Consider the following 20,054-nt stretch of genomic DNA (forward strand, 5'->3'; position numbering starts at 1 on the left):
TAAAACATAAAAAATAGAAATATATTTTATCCTAGTACTAAATCTAGCAATCAATTAAATTACTTCAACTCTATAGAAAAATGAAAATGATTAAAAAGCAAACAGCATCTTCCAGCAATGCGACGTCTTTGTCCAAATTACCAGCAGCTATGTGTCTGTCTGTTATGCTCACTGCTCATTCGCTGTCCATGGAATAACTTTGGCAGAGGACCAGGAATTTTTACAGCAGAGGAAGGATACCAAACAAGCCAGCACAGTGTATGTGACACATAGGAAACTAGAGCTGTCTTTGTCATTTACAGTGGTTGTCTGTGAAGATCTCTCACAAATTATAACAGCAGACCATTAAAGCAAACCCCTAAAGGTTTTGGATCTTTATATAGAGGATGACTTTTTCTATTGTGGTATTAATTGCAAAGGCAGGACATTTATCTGTGATGGGTGACAAATAGTTCTATAAACCCTTCTGACAGACCTATGCCTGCCACAGAGCTTTTAACATTGAAGTTCTGGCTCGAAGCAGATCACTAACAGCAGATGAAGTGAAGGTTGATTCTGGGACACAAGCTCTTCTCAATGCTGTCCCCAAAGGAAAGAGGAATGAGCAAAATATATCTGCATTCCCAAAATAGCACAAGGCACTGTGAGCTGGCTGGACTGTAAAAAAAAGCACGAAAAGTATCTTACAGGCATTCTATTCAGATTTTATTTTGTTCAGTGTCTTACCACAAGTCTTTCGCAGTCTGTGATTCTGGTCAACAGCTTAGACCAAAGCTGCAGCTGCTACTAAGCTACTGTACGATTATGGTATGGAATGTGGGGATAAATACAAACCTGGGTAAGTGATGTGTTGCTTTGATAAATATTACTTCAACATTTGTATTTTCTTATAATCTGGTGTTAATGATTATAGCTGTTTCTGTTTCCCAATGTATCTTTCTAGATAAACAGGCATGTAGACAAGTAGGTGAAAACATGGCTTTCAGCTGTTTGATTTTAATGCTACACATTCAGTGCACTGTACTAGAGTTATATTAACTACAAATGTTAGCAGAGAAAAACTGGACAGTGTGCAGAATGTTATAGAATTCCAAATCCATGTCACTTCTAGAATATTGCAACAAAATCTGCATTGGCATTCAGAACAAAGCTGTCATTATTGCACCAGGGCTAGTAGTCAACAATCCATCTGAAACTAGAATATTTCAGATTGTAATCTAGTGTTGCAATCTTCTGTTACCCTGAATTGGAAAATAAAATCAGCTACCTAGTCTAACCAATTACTTTCCAACAGGAAGTCAAAGTACTTCATTATTTACAAAAAGGTTGTTATTTACTAAGGGAGTGATTTTTCAAAATCATATACTGCAGTTTCACAAAAGATTGGTAAAACTTATTTCACGTGTAGGTTTCACATTGTAATACTGAAATTCATTATTAAATTGCAATAATTGCATTTGATTGGTGTCACCAAATATTTTGCTTTGAATTAAAAATGAATGAAATCCTTTAGCTGTACTTTATTAACCTTTCAAATTGTAATGTATTCATTTAATCAGAAATATATGAAATTGTATTAATTGCTGTATTACATACCTTTCAATTAAAAATTACAATCATTCTTTATGGTTCTTCATCCCTGCATGAAGTTATATGGTTTAACTGTTTACTATGAGTTTAATAAAATTGGTAATCCAACACATTTTATGTACTTGGATTGTTAATTTTAATTAAAAGCTTTTAAATTAATTTTTGCCAGTGTTTGTGAATTATGTTAATTACATCTGTAACATATTTGAATTTAACCGTGAGATTTTAATGAAGTCAAATAGTTTTTGCCAGTAATGTTTAAGGGACATACACCAGGATTGATGAGTGTGTGTTATATTGTTTGTCTTGCATAGCTGCAGTGCATGTTTGGACGTGGAATACATCTGCTGACGCAGTAATTTCCGAGCTGTCATACCTTATTCACTGAGTACTTTTTGTCAATGTACATCAACAGAGGAATAAAAACCATCTCAAAAGAGTAAAACAGTAAGATGTATTTTGCATCAGGAAGACAGATGATAAATTGGAATTATTTCAGATTTTCTGCCACTGGTTATAGGGGATTAATAACATCAATTAGATTCATATCATTGTGAGGCATAGCTAAATATTAATATCAATGTTCATTAATTTCATTTGCCTATTTTTAAAACAACATGTATGTCATTTTTGGGAATGCTGTACAAAATTCTCTGAAATAAAAAAAGTGATTAAAAGTTGTCAAATATAAATATTTTAAGAATATAGCAAAGGTGCTGGCAAAGTCTGCTAAAGCGTGAAGAAGTCATTGCTCATAGAACCAGAACTAAAAAGCACCTGTTTTAATATATCCATATGTCAAGTGAAAACACTTGGTCCTGTAAATTTCATAACCCCCGAAAATGTGTGCGGAAATAGCGATGTGTTGCTTCTGATGCAGGCAGCATGCAAATTTGGTGCTGCCAGCTCATTTAAATGATTTTAGTGTGCAGCCGACACTAAACCCATTGTTGAGTAGTTGCACACCTGAGCAGGGGGTGCAAAATTGTGAAAGGCTATCCTGAGTAAAAGCTAGCCTGTACTCTTAAAGCCAGCCTGCACCTCTTAAAGAAGAGGCCCATTCTGGCTGGAGCTGGTGCTGGAAGTCATTTAACAACTGATTCAGGCCTGGGGAAAGACACAAGAATGTCACAACATGGTAGAAAGTGTGCTTCGAGGTTTTCAGGAGTTGCACACGAGGTGTTGGATCAGGAGGCGGAGAAGAGTTACCTATCCACAGGAGCAGGAGGCCCTTAAGACAAACTTTACAAAGGCAGTGGGATTGGATAGCCATGAAAGACAATGCCAGGTGTCTATCCCCAAGGACCTGGATGCAGTGCTATAAAAAGTTCAGTGACCTCACATGAGTGGTCAACTGATTGTATCTTCAAATAACATATCCTCAAACACTACTCAATGCACTACATTCCCAAAATCCACCTACCAATAATATCTGTCAATAGGTAGGACCCATATCTGATATTCATAGCTTCACCTCACTCTCTCACATTTTGCACTGCTGCAATCCTCTGGACACCAACATTTAAAGTGCCCATGACTAAGGCTTTGATCAGCAGCAAGACTGAACCATTGAAGATGACAGTACATTCATACCTAATCCTCCTTCTCACATTCCAAATCCCCCTCATTGCACAACTCTACTCTTGTGCCTTTCTCCTTTTAGATACCAAAGTACTACAACAAAGTACAGTCAGTGCTGGAAGGACAAGAAGGCATTAATGAAGAAAAAAACCCATTATGCGCTCTCACACTTGCACCACCAACTGACACACTGATATTGTGCAAATGTTAGGGGATGGCTTAGAGGCAAGATCTACATGTGGTAGGCTTGTGTTTCCTGAAGCCAGGGCAGGGGGCAAGGGTATCACAATGGTAGCCTTGCTACAGGGCAAGATCGTACATGAGTTCTTCTTCAGAGGACTCAGATGAGATTTCAATGTGATTGCCTCCAGAAAAAGGCTAATATACAATGAAATGCTTGGTGCATTGGTAAGTCTGCCAGAAAGCCTGTGGTCAATGTCAAGAAGCATGGAAGAGACTGGCACCAACTTGGCACAGGGCTTTGCACAGTGCATCGAATCCATCCTTTTCAGTGTGGAAGTAAATGCCAACTCCATAGCCCATTGTGGGTGCAGAGTCTGATGACCAAAGCCTCAGCTTCCATTGGTGCACAGGCAGAAGCTACCCATTGTCTGGGTGCTGCAGTGGAAACTCAGACTGCTGCAATCATGGCTGAGGATACCAGTGTTCAAAGGCGGAGTGGCACAATAGTCCACTAATCTGTCCTTCAGCAGATTACTAGGATCACTGAGGTGCCGTCCTGGGGGAGTGGAAGTCATTCCGCGGAACATAAATCCACTGTGTTCTCTCAGAGTGATGGCACTCATTATCTCATCACTGTCTCTCTGCCAGTGCTCTTGCTGTTGCCTGAAAGCTAACCAGCTGAGACAGCTGTCACCAAAACAGAAATAATGCAGTCCAAAGCCAGGCCCACTAGGCTCAGAGCTGCTCAAGATCCTTTGGCAAAGCCATCTCCATCCTTCCACCAGCCATGTTGCAGCACTGGGGTAGCTGTGTAACAGCACCAGGACAGGCAAAGGCATTAAAGGGATGCACAAGGATAATTAATTGGCGTTTGTATGTCATATGGCATGATTTAATTTATAAATTTGGTTTGGAATGTTTATTTTGTAATGCCTTGAATTTTTGCATTATAGCCAAGCAGTTTTGTGATGGTCAGTGACAGTTGGAAGCAAGGTGTGGAATTGTTGGTGAATGGGGAATTGGGGTTTCATTCGGTGGTACGGAAATCAGCTGATTCAGTCGCAGACCGCCAAATAGGAAATGTTTTGGTTGCATCCTCCCCAGCTTTTCACCATATAGCTTGTGGAAAGAGCTGTGCCTTCATGATTGAGAGGTTGAGATCCATACAGCAGACCACCATGAATCTTGACACATGCTCTGCTGAGCACTTCATGGCTCCTCCAGAGTGGTCCAGGCAGTAGAAATATTGTTTAATCACCCCAATGGTCTGCTCTAACACATAGTGTGATGCAGTATGGCTTTCATTAATTGGTTGCTGCCCACGTGTGAGTGTGTGGGTTTTCCACCAGAGTCATGAGTTGTGTCATCAAGGTCATGAGCCCTTATCACCCAGTAGCCAGCCTCTGGTTTGCCATGGTGGCGCACATGGAGCTAGCACAGTGGACTGCTGTTGAATGAGGGCATCAGTGAGTGTTGCCAGGATGCTAGACAATAACCTGCATGATACATTATGTATGGTTGCACACCAGCTGGAGGTTGAGGAAATTGAATCTCTTTCAATTGCTGAACATCAGAGTTGACATGTGGCACCTGCAAAGCGATCTGTGTGCAGTCAGTGGCACCCTGCACACAGGGAAGCCAGCAATTCTCCCAAAGGCGCAGGCTCACTCTGTGCACTTCTCTCTAGTAAAAGAGAATGAATTGTATACACCTCCCTTGGAATATAGAGCTTCTCTTATGCATTGTGGACAGCAAACTGGGAGATGTTGCAAATATAACCTGCTCCAGCCTGAAATGCTCATGGCCATAATCACTTTCACAGCCACTGGCTATGAGGCAGCAGATTTGAGGGAGGATGTCCTTAGTGAAGGTTCAGGGAGAAAAATTGTTCCCTGAACTCCCTGAGTGGACATGGCCTCCTGCTGAGAGCCAGTTTCCCCACCCTCCCTCTTCTGGCAGCTTGTCCTGTTCTGTGTCACCTTTGCCCATTCTCCTATCATACTTTAGTCAAAGGGATTGCAAACTACTGCACCCATGTCTGAGAGGAAGTCGGTGTTTTTTAGAATCTTTGAAGTCAGGATAAATTCCTATAGCATAGATAATTTAATCGATTCTGGGAACCACCAAATGCTCTACAATCACAGCTACAGCCAATACAAATGAATCATGAATTAACTTGAAAGTAACATATGGTCCCTTTAAGAAGGGGGTCATTCCTGCTGCTGAACATATTTGCTGAAGGGCGAAGACCATGCCACAAGTACCTCTACCTTTCCTGAACCACACTTTTCTGGCAGTACACATTCTGCCATGTGGCTTACCAGCCTATGGAGTAGAACTTTTGCTAGAATCTTACCAGCTATCACAAGCAGCGAGGTTGCTCTGTGGTTGTCACATACAGATTGTTGTCCTTTTCCTTTGTATGTGAATTCCCATGGCACCCTTGAACTTCTTCATTCTGTAATATGAAAGTGTGAGTTTGATGGCTAGCTGAGATGCCCTGGTAAATTTCTCCTTCAATCCTGTTTGAGCCTGGAGCTTTCCTTGAGGATAGGAATCTGATGGCTTTGTCAACCTCACAAGAGAGGGTTTCCTGTCCAGGTTTTCACATTTGGACCATTCTAGGAATTTCCCAAAGTTGCCTCATTTATAGCGGATGGACGGTTAAGCACATCCCTAAAGTGCTCAGCTCAGCACTCCTTAATTATTGTCCTGTCCGCCAGGAAAGATTCCCCATCAACACTGTGAGTAAGCGAGTGGCCACATGAAGGAGGACCAAACACAGTCTCCAGGGCTTTATAGAAATTCCTCATGTGATGCTGATCAGCATAGACTTGAAGCTCCCTGGCTTCGTGGTTTGACCCACCATGCATCTTGCATCCTATGCAGCTTCTGTTTCAGGTTCCTTTTGCGCTCCTGGAGTGATTTCATACCAGCAGATGTATCTTTGTTTCCCAGTCATTCTGCTTATGCTGCATTTTCTCCTGTGGCATCTTTAATCATTGTTTTCATCAAATCAATCTTGGTGGCTAATTTCAGTGTTCCTAGGACATCATTGGTAGGTTCCAGAACTGTTGATTTGAAGGCTAACTTCAACATCATCACTTGGGTTTACTTCAGAAGACAGCTGCTGCTCAAGTCTGAGCCTGAATTGTCTGCAGCACTCTGTGGGTGCCAGTTTCTACAGGTCAAGCTTTCTTGGGGGTCTAGAATATGTTGATCTTATTTTTGGTGAGACAGTAAATTTCATCTTGGAATGTAGCATCCTATGGTCTGTACAACACTCCATTCCTCTCATAATTTGATGATCATAACGTCTTCATGTTGCTCTACTGGGTGCTGATAAAGTCAACCTGATGCCAGTGTTTAGATCTAGGGTGCATCCAAGTGTTCTTGTACTTTGCCCTCTGTCTAAAGATAGTGTTGGTGATTGACATATTCCAGCAGGTGCAAAGACTCAGGAGAAGCATGCCATTACTGTTGCATTTCCCCACACCTAAATTCCCCAGGACACCACCCCAAACCTGATAGTCAGCTCCTACCCTTGCATTGAGGACTCCCATCGCAAAGTTTATCTTTACATATAAATAGGCAGGAATAAAGCATTGTAAGAAATTCAATGTTACACGCTGATAAATGTCACAATCTATCTAAGCTGCATACTTCCCTGCATGCATTTCTGCCCTTACCAAAATGGCATCTGGCGTGAGTTGCACACTACAGCTGATATTTTGGAGGCAAAGCAGCGCCTATAGCACTGAAAAACCCCATGTAACAAAGTCGAATTTCATGTGGACTTGGTATTTTCTTTTTGTCGATGTTACCTTTACATTTTTTTGGCTTTTAATATCATGGCATATACTGTAATACTGGAAACATTGATAGTTTTGTCAAAACAGGCAGGACTTGTTTATACTCCAATGTTTTTAAAGATAGCACAACTAGTTGCAGAGATGTGATCTACGCTGACTCCAATATGTGTTTAAAAGTTCCACAATTTTTTGTGCCAATTGCACTGATGTTAGGCAATTTGTACCAAAAGTAACAGCGCAATCAAATGGAAACTCCAGCCCAGGAATTATATTAAAACTTGCTTTATTCAAGTATTTATTTCACCTTAAACTATCATCTTATGAGGCAAAGACTGCCACAGAACTATTTCATCTCTAGATATAGCTGTAACTAATATCTATCATATAGTTCTTTCATTACTGGAAGTGTGAAATACAAGGTTTTGAGGAAAATGATACAAATATTTAATATATTTCAAGGCTTAATGGGATTGAATAGAGCAGGCTTAAACTATCCAATAAACAAACCCACCAAACAGGTTAGGAGGCAGTGTATTGTAATGAGTGCCAAAAACCCAAAACATAACATTAAGATTAATTCAGGTGCGTTTTTCTTATCTAATTATTTCTGCAACAATGTCTAATGTTACTGAAGAGTTCTAAATTCAGGACTTTTTAAACCAGAGCTTCCCCTTCTTAATTAAATAATGGATCAGTCTTTCCAGGTGCTGCTTCCTCTCAGTTAAGTTATCTGCTGCACCTTTTTTTTTGTATTTTTAGCTACACAAAGATGCGCAAACAAAAAAAAAAATCAGTTGTCCTCAACCACTCAGAAAACATTTTTAAAAAATGAGCGAGCAATGGCAAAATGGGAAGTTTCGCTCGTCACACTTGCAGACATTCCATAAGCACGTGTTCTGAAGTCATCTTCTATCATAAAATTCTTAATGTTTAAAAGAGAGATTTGAAAATAACATCAGAAATGTGGTTTGCTAATTTGAAAATATTAATCGGAAAACAGGACAATAAAAATTAAATGTGTAATTGAGCCACACATATAACACATTTTAATATTAAATGATACTTCCATCTGTCAGAATCAACACAAATGCAATTTTAAATTAATCTACTTTTAGATGGCATGAACCATATATTTCCTCTTCAGAGGCATAAGCCACTGCATTGACCCCAAATGCGCACTTGTGTACACGGATCATATTTTCACCTAGTCTGCCACTGCACTATCTAATGAACCAGCTTAGATATTAAATTCTGCACTTTCTTTAGCTGACTTACAATCACGGTCTTGAAGTGCTCAAACAAGTGGATGGTTCTTTCAGCTGGAAAGAGTCCATCTGTTGAACTGTATTTTTCAGACAAACTGAGTCACAGTTTTAACAGTAATGTAAACAGAAATATATTCCTTCTAAAAAATGTATTCACGTCACATCAAACCCCGCTTCCAGTGCAAAAACTAGGGCAGCATTGGATTCCCCAAGACATTGTTCCACAAAAACATAGGGAAAAAGCAAGCTTGTCCCGCCAATATTCAAGCTCACGGTTTGGCACCAAACAACATTTTGAATGGGTTCAACAGCTTTACCTCTAAAATCTTATCTGGTAGATTATTTAATAGTATATTTAATTGTCCTTTGAGAAAACATCATTTTCTTCCAAATTTATTTTAAATTTACTTTTCATTTATGTAATGTAAATGTATATCCTTTGTCCTACTGACCCCACTTATCTTTTGAATTCATTTTTGCCATACAATTAAATACTTTATATTCCTCAATGAGATCTATTTTAATCTTCTCTAGCCTGCAGAGCTTAACCTGCCCTAATCTGTCCCAGATCATTCCATATACGCTTTGGAACATACTTACTTGTGTTCTTCGCACACTTTTTGCTTTTTGGTAATTAATATGTGTGAGAGTTCTCAGACTTTGAGTTCTCACACATACTGCAGATATAATGCACATTTAAACCGAGTGACACAATAGAGTAAGCAGGCAGAATATTACAATCGAACATAACGTAATTACTGAAAAAGGAGTATGGGTCTGGCATACATGCACTTATGTAGCGCATTTAATTTAATAAAACATCCAAAAATGCTTGACAGATGGCAAAAGACCCTCAGACACTATTGCAAGGTGGGCGGCCTGCAGGAGAGCATTGGAACAACAGGGTTGCATGGACTTTAGTCTAGATGTGAATTCTATTTGAGGCAGAGTGGAGAGGAGAAGTTCAGTTGTAAGTTTGGGAAACCTGGAGGAATGGATTTCCCAATGTCTTGCAGAATTTAACTGCTGGGTTCCCATCCACAGAGGCTGCAGGCCTCGCGAGAAGGAAGTCTGCTTCACAGGTCTGAAGCCCTTTAGGTGTAATGGGGAAATGAGAGAGCTCGTGGTGGGGGATGGGTGGGGAATGGGAATTGTGTGGGAGCTGGTTACAATCTTGGGGAGTGGGAGCTTGTTCTATGGTGGTTGGGGATTTTGCCGGTGATTGGGGAAGGATGGGGTGAACAGATCACAGGGGTGGAAGGGTTTACTGAGTAGCTTGTTGCATCTGAAAGAAGCACTCCTGCTCCTCCTAGTCCACAAGCAGAGCCAAATGAATTCAACCCCTCGCCTCCTTACTGCTGCTGAATTTCCCAAGGCCCAGGCAACCAAGCCTCATGTGGTTAACGACAGGCAGACTGTTACAGTTAAGGGATGCAGCTTCATCATTGTATTTAAATGACCAATTCGCTTCCCACAAGCAAGTTGGGCACTCGCCCCTCATCCCACCTCCATTAAAACTGGACATGGACAGATTCAAGGTGGCTTTGGCCCTTGGTCCAGATCTTTTGTATTTTAACCTCTGACATGATCACAACCCTCCTGTTTTTGGGAGTTAAGTTTCAGCCCATTGAGTCTAGAGGTAATAGAGGCATGGATGAGGGCTTGAGCAACAGCAAATGAGTTGAGGAGGCCAGTGATATTGTACAGGTGACAAAGATGGTCTTGGTGATGGAGAGATGTGGGATAGATAGCTCAGATCAGGGTCCAATAGGATTCCCAGGTTGTGAATGGTCTGCTTCAACCTCAGACAATGGTCAGGAAGAGGTCTAGGGAATTGAGTTTGTGGTCAGGACTGCACACAATGGCATCACGTTCGTGGAGCATTGTTACAAATTTTTGGCCAGCATTATATCAGCTTGGGTTCAATGTCACTAGCCCAAGTTGCAAGTGGACCGCACATCTCTAGGAAATAGTGAGTATGTTTACTTCTCAACATCTGATTAAATGATAGCTTCATCTGGGAACTGTGACAGGTATCTCATTCTGTGTTCTGAATACTATGATCATGTACCTACCAAAATGTACATTCCTCTAATAAAACAGAAAATGCTGTAAATTCTCAGTAGGTGAGGCATCTGTGGAGAGAGAAACAGTTAACGTTTCAGAGCCATTGACCTTTCACCAGAACTGTTCTGATGCTGCCAGATCGGCTGAATATTTACAGCTTTTTTGTTTTTATTTTGAATTTTCAACATCCGCAATGTTCTGCTTTTATATATGTCCATTCTCCTATCTTTTTGGAAGATGAGCTGTAAAACATTCCAGTGAGATGAGGCTGATCTTAGACCCACAAAGTGGTTTATTTGGACATGAACAGACCATAGTTTTCATAGCATGATTTTTTGATTTTTCTGTTATGGAATTTAATATATAATGGATAGATCTTTTTGATTATGCTTTACTAAGTTTCTTCAATATGTCTGAGGATATTTGTTGCTTCATTTCTTAAAGGTAATTGTAAGTTTTGCATATAGTGGTATGCATGTACAATTATTAATAATTCCTTGAAAAAAATTGTGGATAGTAATCACGGAACGAAAGATACTCTTTGTAGCAACTGCATTCTTTATGTAGTTTTAAATTATTTTCACTCTGTTTATGTTTCCTACCAAAGGTATCCCTCTGACTAAGAAAGTTACCTGATCTATCAATGCAGTTCCTGCTTTAGCCTATAGGAGGCACTACTGTGCTTCGGTAAACCATAGCCACCATTTTTCTTAACCTTCACTCCAATTTGTTACTCAACTCCCACCTTGCCAGGAACAACTACGGGTAGAATATTTCACTTGGTGGCCGGGCACGCGCCCAACCCGATCGAGGGTAAAATGACATGCAATGATGTTGGCTGAGCATCCTGACGTCATCGTGTACTCGCACGATATTTTGGTTGGCGGGCGTGCACCAGAATCGGCAGCGTGCCCGCCGACAATTAGAAGGCCTATTAAGGCCATTAAAAAGTTAATTAAAGTAACTTTCTCGCTGTCCGTTCAACCTTATGGTTGGTGGGCAGGCGAAAACACCAAGCAGCCTTTGCACTTTTTTGGAAACCTCATCCACGGGCGAGATGAGGTTTCCAAAAGCAAGTAAAAATAAAATAAAAGCTTTAATTTTTCATTAATAACATGTCCCTGCTGATGTGACAGAGTCATTACATTTTTATTTTTAAAACTTTTTTCATGTACCTTCATCTCCCTGAGGCAGCTCTCTTGCTCAGGGAGATTATGCAGTACGCTCACACACATGCACAAAGGACATGCTGGCCTGGTTTGCACTCCTCCCTCCGCCCACACAGACAGGGCTGAGTGCTGCCGCTCGCGTTTCACACTGGGCGGGTCTTAATTGTCCCACCAGTGTGAAATTGCCTTCCGGGCCTGAAAGCGGGTGGTAGTCAGCCTCCCAACCGCCCCCGCCAAGCCCGCACACCAAGGGCCAAAGTCCTGTCCTATGCTACTGACTGGAGCAAGTTTCAGCAGAGGCTGAAATTACTCTGTGGAACGCTGTGTGAACAGGTTGGACAGCTGGAGATTCCTTCTGTGTGGATTGATTTCCCACTTGCCTGATTTGCATGGCTGGCCATGGATCAATACACAGTTCCCGTACTGTCATCCTTAAAAACATTATCTCATGTCTCAGGCTTTATAGGGAATGTTAGCATTGTGGTAATGTTACTGAACTAGTAATCCAGAGGCCTGGACTAATGCTGCAGGGCCATGAGTTCAGGTACCAGTGCGGCAGCTGAACAAATTTAAATTCAAAAACAAGCGTGAATAAAATGCTGGTTTCATTAGTAATAAACGTGGATCTACCAGATTGTCATAAAAGTCCATCTGGTTCACCAACGCCTTGAGGGGAGGAAATCTGCCCTCCTTACCCATTCTGGCCTACATGTGACCCCAGACCCACAGCAGAGTGATTGACTCTTAACTGCCCTCTGAAATGGTTTAGCAAGTCATTCAGTTGCTTCAAACTGAGCAATTTGGGATGGGCAATAAATGCTGGCCTTGCCATTTGCACTCATATCGCAAGAACAAAAAAAAAACACCATAAATGAATGGACGTTCATAATTACCTTGTGTTTCCAGTTGTATTTAACACCATTTACTGTAACACCATTTTTTTCCACTGTTCCTAAAGAAAGGAGCTGTATACTTTTGGGACTCAATTGATTTCTCACCTATTTGTCACATCACCAATTCATCTAATCTCCTTTTGCAAAATATCTTTCAACAATATGTTCCAAATAATTCTTCAATCATTCAAATTCAGGTCTCAGGACTCAAAGCAGCCAGAGCAATGCTTCCATTGCCAGTGGTGATACCACATTGAGGGCAATTTTCAACAATTGTACTGCCTACTCAACAGAAGTGGAGTGAGGCCAAAACCATTTCTGAGTTTAGGCATCATTTGCACAGATTGGCAGCTTGCGATCAGGAAATCTGAAGGTATCTGTAAATGAGCAAAGCCAGATGAAAACTGTTAAAGCCTGGGATGATACTCCAGGCATGTGTGGCGGGGAGGAGAGCATTGTGGAGCCAGGAGTAGCACAAAAATACATGGATGTTTTAGCAGCTATCCTGTGATTGTCCTCCATAGTCCCTTAGTGGACCAATGGTTAGGATGCTTAATGAACAGGTAATCCTCTGGTTCTGCACACTGCACCGATTGGAACTGAAAATTCCATAGAAGCTTCTGCAACCAGCTTGTGTTGCATAAAAAATATATGGTTAGGAGATTTCAAGCCGATCTGATCCTCTATTCTTTGGTCAGGCAGGTTCCTACCTATTTCAGGCAGTACACCTGGCTGCCTGAGAGCAGACTTACCTGAAAATTGCAATGGGTGGACCACATGTGGCTAACAGGCGGATGGGCAATTTAGTGACTACACCTGGTGGATCTCTTATGGCATTGCTCATAAATTAAAAGATATGGGATTAGCTTTGGGAAGCTTACTGGTGGAGTGAATTATCAGCCTGTGCATACTCAGGACAATGAGGCTGGAGATATTTTGAGGCCCAGGCCTTAGGATGCCCATTTGCCACTTGCAGCTCAATGGATTCAGCCCACCCACACTCCACCCCACTCCACCCCCCCGCCCACCATCACCCTCCATTATCAGCTGGCTCAGAAGCTGCTGAACTTGCGGGAAGGTAAATCGGTGTGGCAGGGATCATGGTTACAGAAGAGGGGAGCAGACGGCAAAAGCAACCTTGATGATATATGGGGTGACATTGATGGAACACTCCTGCTTCTTCTGGCCTCACAAAAGTGAACTTCCCTTTACCAGTTCCATTTGGCTGTATCACTAGTGGGCTGTCTGAGCAGTTCTACCGTAAAATGGCAATCAGAATCATATGGCTTTGCTAAGACACTGCTTTGTGTTTTAAACTGACCCTACTACCTGAACAGGCAATGGGTTGTTTGTTGGCAGCAACAGGGCAGTAAGTCAGTTGATCTCATTTCTCATCCATTGCCACCCCAATTAATGCCTTTGTGGCAAGATAAAACCAGCTCCATACTATATCGAATCAACCCAGTGCAGGATATATCATTTTGCAGTCAGAGAAGCCATAACCCTACCCCTGCAATTGGAATGAGTTTTATACAATACAAATAAAGCAAATATAGAACTCCCTCAAGATGCAGACATAATTTCCTTTCATTTTACCTTCCAATTGAACAGGACAACTTTCCTTCTCCCTTCGGAGAAGATTCTGCTGGCTGAATGAAAATCAGCTTCAAGAATTGATTGCAAAAGTAATTGTAAAAGATTCATTTGTCAAAATTGATAAACATTGCAACAGTATCCATTTCCACCTGGAAAACTAAATATATAGGCTTTCTGTCCATTCACCATCTCATTGTCTCACTTGACTACCTTATATTTTCTCAGTCCATGTAATTATTTTAAGGCTGCAGTGTTAGATCTTCGAATGGAAATTTCAGTTGGAGATATATTCACAAAAAGAATTATATCAAACTCAGTCAAACTGAGAAAGATATTGTTGGGGAGAAAACAAGCTATTGTGTGTCATAGGTGGAGTGTGAGTATTCTCACCTAAGAGAAAGTGATTTAATTTTGTAAAATTTCCACAGTAAAATGCTATGCAAGCAAATTGTGTGCGCATAGTAATTGCATATCTGCAGATGTCTTGCTTAGGAGAGGACTTCTGAACAGAAGTCCCATTCACGCAGGGGCTCCAAGCATTACTTATTATTTTTTATTTATTCTTTCATGGGATGTGGGCAATGCTTACTAGGCCAGCATTTATTGCCCATCCCTAATTGCCCTTGAGAAGGTGATGGTGAGCTGGCTTCTTGAACTGCTGCAGTCCCTGTGGTGTAAGGTACACCCACAGTGCTGTAGGAAGGGAGTTGCAAGATTTTGATCCAGTGACGGTGAAGGAATGGTGATAGAATTCCAAGTCAGGATGGTGTGTGGCTTGGAGGGGAACTTGCAGGTGATGGTCTTCCCATGAATCTGTTACCTTTGTCCATCTAGGTGGTAGAGGTCAAAGATTTGGAAGGTGCTGTCAAAAGAGGCTTGACCAGTTGCTGCAGTGCATCTTGTAGATGCTACACACTGCTGCCACTGTGCATCAGTGGTTGGAGGAAGTGAATATTGAAGATGGTGGAGGGGGCGCCCATCAAGTTGCCTGCTTTGTCCTGGATGATATCAAGCTGCTTGAGTGTTTTTGGAGCTGCACTCATCCAAGGAAGTGGAGAGTATTCCATCGCATTTCTGACTTGTGCCTTGTAGATGGTGGACATGCTTTGGGGAGTCGGGAAGATGAGTCACTTGCCTCAGAATTCCCAGCCTCTGACCCAATCCTGGAGCCACAGTATTTACTAGCCGCAGTATAGCTAGTCCCTTTAAGTTCTGGTCAATGATAACCCCCATGATGTTGATAGTGGAGGATTCAGCAATGCTGATGTTATTCAATGAAAAGGGGAGATGGTTAGATTCTCTCTTGTTGGAGATGAACTTTGCTTGGCACTTGTGTGGCGAGAATGTTACTTAGAACCATAGAACCATAGAAAAGTTGCAGCACAGAAGGAGGCCATTTGGCCCATCTTGTCCATGCCAGCCCGAGGACACCCAGGTGCCCTTTCTAATCCCACCTTCCTGCACCTGGCCCATAGCCCTGCAGCTTACAGCACTTAAGTTGCAGATCCAGGTACTTTTTAGAAGAGTTTAGAGTTTCTGCCTCTACCACCAACTTGGGCAGCGAATTCCAGACACCCACTACCTTCTGCATAAAAAAGTTCTTCCTCATGTCCCCCCTACACCTTCTGCCACTTATCTTGAATCTATGTCCCCTGGTTCTAGAATGCTCCACCAAGGGAAACAATTTTATCCTGTCCACTCTATCTATTCCCCTCATAATTTTGTACACCTCAATCAAGTCACCTCTCAGCCTTCTTTGTTCTAAGGAAAATAACTCCAACCTATCCAACCTCTCCTCATAGCTACACTTTTCTAACCCTGGCAACATTCATGTAAACCTCCTCTGCACTTTCTCCAGAGCTATTACATCCTTCTTGTAATATGGTGACCAGAACTACACACAATACTCCAGTTGTGGCCACACCAGTGTCTTATACAATTCCAACATTGTATCCTTACTTTTATATTCTATACGTCTGCCAATGAAGGAGAGCATTCCATATGCCTTCTTTACAACCTTGTCTGCCTGAACTGCTGCCTTCAGGGACCTGTGTACTTGTACGCCAAGATCTCTCACTTCATCTACCCCTCTTATTATATTCCCATTTATTGTGTAATCCCTGTAACTGTTTGACCTCCCTAAATGTATGACCTCACATTTCTCTATGTTAAAATCCATCTGCCACTTTACCGGCCACTCTACCAATCCATCTATATTGTTTTGGAGTTTATGGTTATCCTCTACACTATCCACTACTCGGCCAATCTTTGTGTCATCTGCAAATTTCTCAATTGTGCCCCCCACGTTCACATCCAAATCGTTAATATATAACACAAACAACAAGGGTCCCAACACCGAGCCCTGTGGAACACCACTTGAGACAACTTCCCATTCGCAAGGGCATCTTGCTTACTCGCCACTTATCAGCCCAAGTTGTTATCTCCCAGATGTATTTGAACTTTTACTTTGAGCATTTTCAATCACAAGGCATTAACAGGCTGGGTTAGTGTTTATGGAAGGTGGGGGGTGGGGTGGTGGGAGAGGTTGATAGAACATGGATAAATATGCTCTATTTTTCCTGATTTAATTATTATTAATTATTTGATTTCAGTGAAGAACCAACATTAACACTCAAAGACATTTTAAATGTATTTTCAGGAATTTAAGCATTTTTTCCCTTGGTGGGCTAACAGATGGTACTGGGCAGAGTAGGCATTGTTCTGCCCCATTCAATCCTAAAATGACATGGGGCGGAGCTGTCCCAGATTTGCACTGTGCAGGATTTACCTGCCAGCTGCAATGGTGGCTTCTCAGACCGTATCGTCCCAAACCCATTGCATTAATTATGTGTTCCGGGGAAACACACTGTTTCCATGGTGGGCGGGCTCTCATTCATCTGCCACGCTATCAACTCGCTGCTTCATCACGTTGGGTGCCATATTTAAAGTCCAGCCGTGCACGCACATCTCAGTGCTTCCAGCCTACGGCTACTGCATGGAGAACAGGATGGCCCTGAAAGGCAAAAAGACTGCAGCCCCCAGATTTAATGACCCGCCACTGGAATGCCTTTTGGATGTAGTGGAGGCCCGCCATGATGTCCTCTACCTTGCTCTGGCAGCAGGATGGGCAGCGGCCTGACCAACCAGGCTTGGGAGGCGATGGCAGCAGTGGTCAGCGCCAACACCCTTCAGAAGAGGATTGCCACGCAGTGCCACAAGAGGTTAAATGATCTCCTCCATTCCACCAGGGTAAGTCACTCTTCTCATCACTCTCAACTCACACACTCACAAACCCATCACACATCCACAGGGTCCTCACTCGCTGCCAGTTCGAGGGACAAAATCATTCACACCTTCATTGTCCTCATCCCATCCATGGGACCACTCACCACCCACACATGCCACCCATACTTATCATCTGACCTGGCAGGCGTGCTGCTTACACTCTCTCCTTCTCTATTCATGCAGGACAAGCTGGCACACAACAAGAGGGAGAGGTCACAGACGGGTGGCAGAATGCCCGAAATCAAGGTCTTCATGGCCTTTGAAAACAGAGCCATCCAGCTGGCCAGCGAGGAACTGGACCTGTGCTGATGGTGAGGTCGGCGCCGCTCTACCAAGTGAGGATCCAGCAGTGCAACATCCATCAGACAACCATGCCTGTGAGTTTCACAGGCCACTGCCATATACTAATAATGTCTCCTTGTTCCCACAGGCGCACCTGGGAAACAGCCGATGGAGTCCACGACCCAGGGCCTCCAGTCTAGCCCCAAAAAACTTCTTAAGAGGAATCTGAGGGCATCCTCCGTGAAGTCCCATCACAGAGGTCACCCACACCCTCCACCTGCACACAGACACAGACCTCGCTGGGACCTAGCTTTAGAGTAACCTCGGAATCAAAATCCGGTTTGCACTGTCTGATCCACAGCAGGTGGCAGCAGGAACTTCCCAGGTGTCTGGCACTCGGAGGACTGCTGGAGGCCAGAAATTTGCTGAGTCCAAGCCAGCAGTCAGCAGGCTGCCTCCACCTCCGCTGTGGATGTCCAGGGAGCACCAAGACGTAGCAGCAGGGTTAGGAAGGTTAAGAAGATATAACTCTTTTGAGTCAACCAAATAAACTAAATTAACAAAGTTAAGAAGATGTAGTTGCACAGCCTGAGCATTGGTGTACACACTGTCCACTATTGCCAATAAACTCCCAAGAATGTCTCCCTGCCTATGGCTTCTTGTTCTGATGAGCAACGTTTGTGTCACTCAAATATGAAACCTTGGTTCTTGCATAAGATAAAGCTAGATGTCTCAGTCCAGGGCCTCTTCCCTGTGCTTTGTGTAGTCTTCAGACCAAAGTAATGGTCCAGTCTCACACTCATTGGACACATTACTGATGCCTGCACCTCGATGGTGCTTGTCATTGCTGCCAGAATGTCGTGGGTAGGCATCACAGAGTTCCGTCATTCTCTCTCTCTGCTCCCAGCACCTTTAAGATGGGGCTGGCCCCCATCTCTTCAGCATCTGTGACCGGTGACGCTGTGCTCCTGAAGGAGTCAGGTGCTGAAGGCTGACAAAGGATCAGGTGCATGTAAAGTTTCACAGCTGTGTCTCCATGATATGACCCTGATCACAGAGTGCAAGTGAGCTGCCCTTGGCCAGATAGGAGTCAGACATTCACAGAGGCTATGTGAAGATCTATGGAGTGTCCTCACTGCATGTCGTCATCATCTTCCTGAAATCGAGCGTCTATTAGGACTTCCTGAGCGCTCCTGCCTCTTCTGGCCAGTGCGATGGCCTCATCGCCATTAACCTCGTGTTCATGGACCTCCTCACCCTCATCCCTGTTGATGTCCTCCTCATTGGAGGAGACATCCAGCTACTCCATCTCCTCCTCAGCCAGCTCCTCTCCCCATTACAGCACCAGGTTGTGAAGGGTTCAAGCAGGCGACGAAGATGTGTGACACCCGCTGTGGACTACATTGCAGGGCTCCACCAGACCGGACCAGGCACCGGTACCTCATTTTCAGTATCCTGAAGGTCTGCTCCACTAAGATGTGAGTTGCAGTATGAATCTTGTTGGACCTTCGCTCTGCTGCAGTCTGAGGCTGCTGCACAGGTGTCATCAGCCACATCCCCTGCGGGTGGCCATTGTCCCTGAGGAGACATCCCTGCAGCTCCTGTGAACCCTGGGAGACATCAGGGATCTGAGATTGGCTAAGAATGTAGGAGTTGTGGACACTCCCTGGGGACGGTGCGCAGATCTGCATGTGTTTGTGATGGTCGCACACCAACGGAACATTCAGCAAGTGGAAGCCCTTCCGGTTGACATAATTGACCACTTGTTGCCATGGAGTTGAGTGCCACATGAGTGCAGTCGATGGTGCTCTGCAGCTGTGGGAAACCTGAGATCTGGGCAAATCCCAGCGCTCCTGCATCCTGGCTGTCCTGGTCCCTGGTGAAATGCACAAAGTGTGTGCCCTCGCAAAGATGGTGTCCGTGACCTCGTGGATGCATTTGTGGGTGGAGACTTGCGATATCCCACAAAGGTCACCTGTGGAGCCCTGAAAGGAGCCACTAGCATAAAAATTGAGCATCTCAGTCACTTTCACAGCCACTGGCAGTGGATGCCCTCCATGTCCCTGTGGCGATAAATCCGGCAGCAGGTGTTAGATGTGACCGACCAGTTCCCTAGACTTCTTCGGTGACATAGGTTCTCGGTCATCTGCACGAATGAAAGGCAGCATCTATAGGTCCTGGGTCTAGTGATGACTCGCTGTGGCTCTTCAGCAGGGAGTGCAGGAGCCCCAGTCGCCTCTTCTTCCAAAGGGTGTTGCTCCTCCCTCTGCACAGCCAGGCACTTCAGTTACTCTCTTCTCCATCATCTTCGGTCTGTGTAAGCCACGAGGC

The 20,054-nt window shown here is 43.3% G+C and overlaps 1 protein-coding gene across 1 annotated transcript in view; it reads left to right on the forward strand.

The window, feature by feature from the left end:
* The first annotated feature begins 258 nt into the window (after positions 1-258).
* The window catches only part of LOC121287400 (leucine-rich repeat and immunoglobulin-like domain-containing nogo receptor-interacting protein 2), a 208,385-nt gene continuing 188,589 nt past the window's right edge, over positions 259-20,054 (forward strand). The window contains exon 1 of the mRNA XM_041205243.1: positions 259-838. The gene's annotated coding sequence lies outside the window, so the exon portion shown is untranslated. The remainder of the gene's footprint in view (positions 839-20,054) is intronic.

The sequence above is a fragment of the Carcharodon carcharias genome, chromosome 14, assembly GCF_017639515.1.
Source record: "Carcharodon carcharias isolate sCarCar2 chromosome 14, sCarCar2.pri, whole genome shotgun sequence".
NCBI classification, from domain to species: domain Eukaryota; kingdom Metazoa; phylum Chordata; class Chondrichthyes; order Lamniformes; family Lamnidae; genus Carcharodon; species Carcharodon carcharias.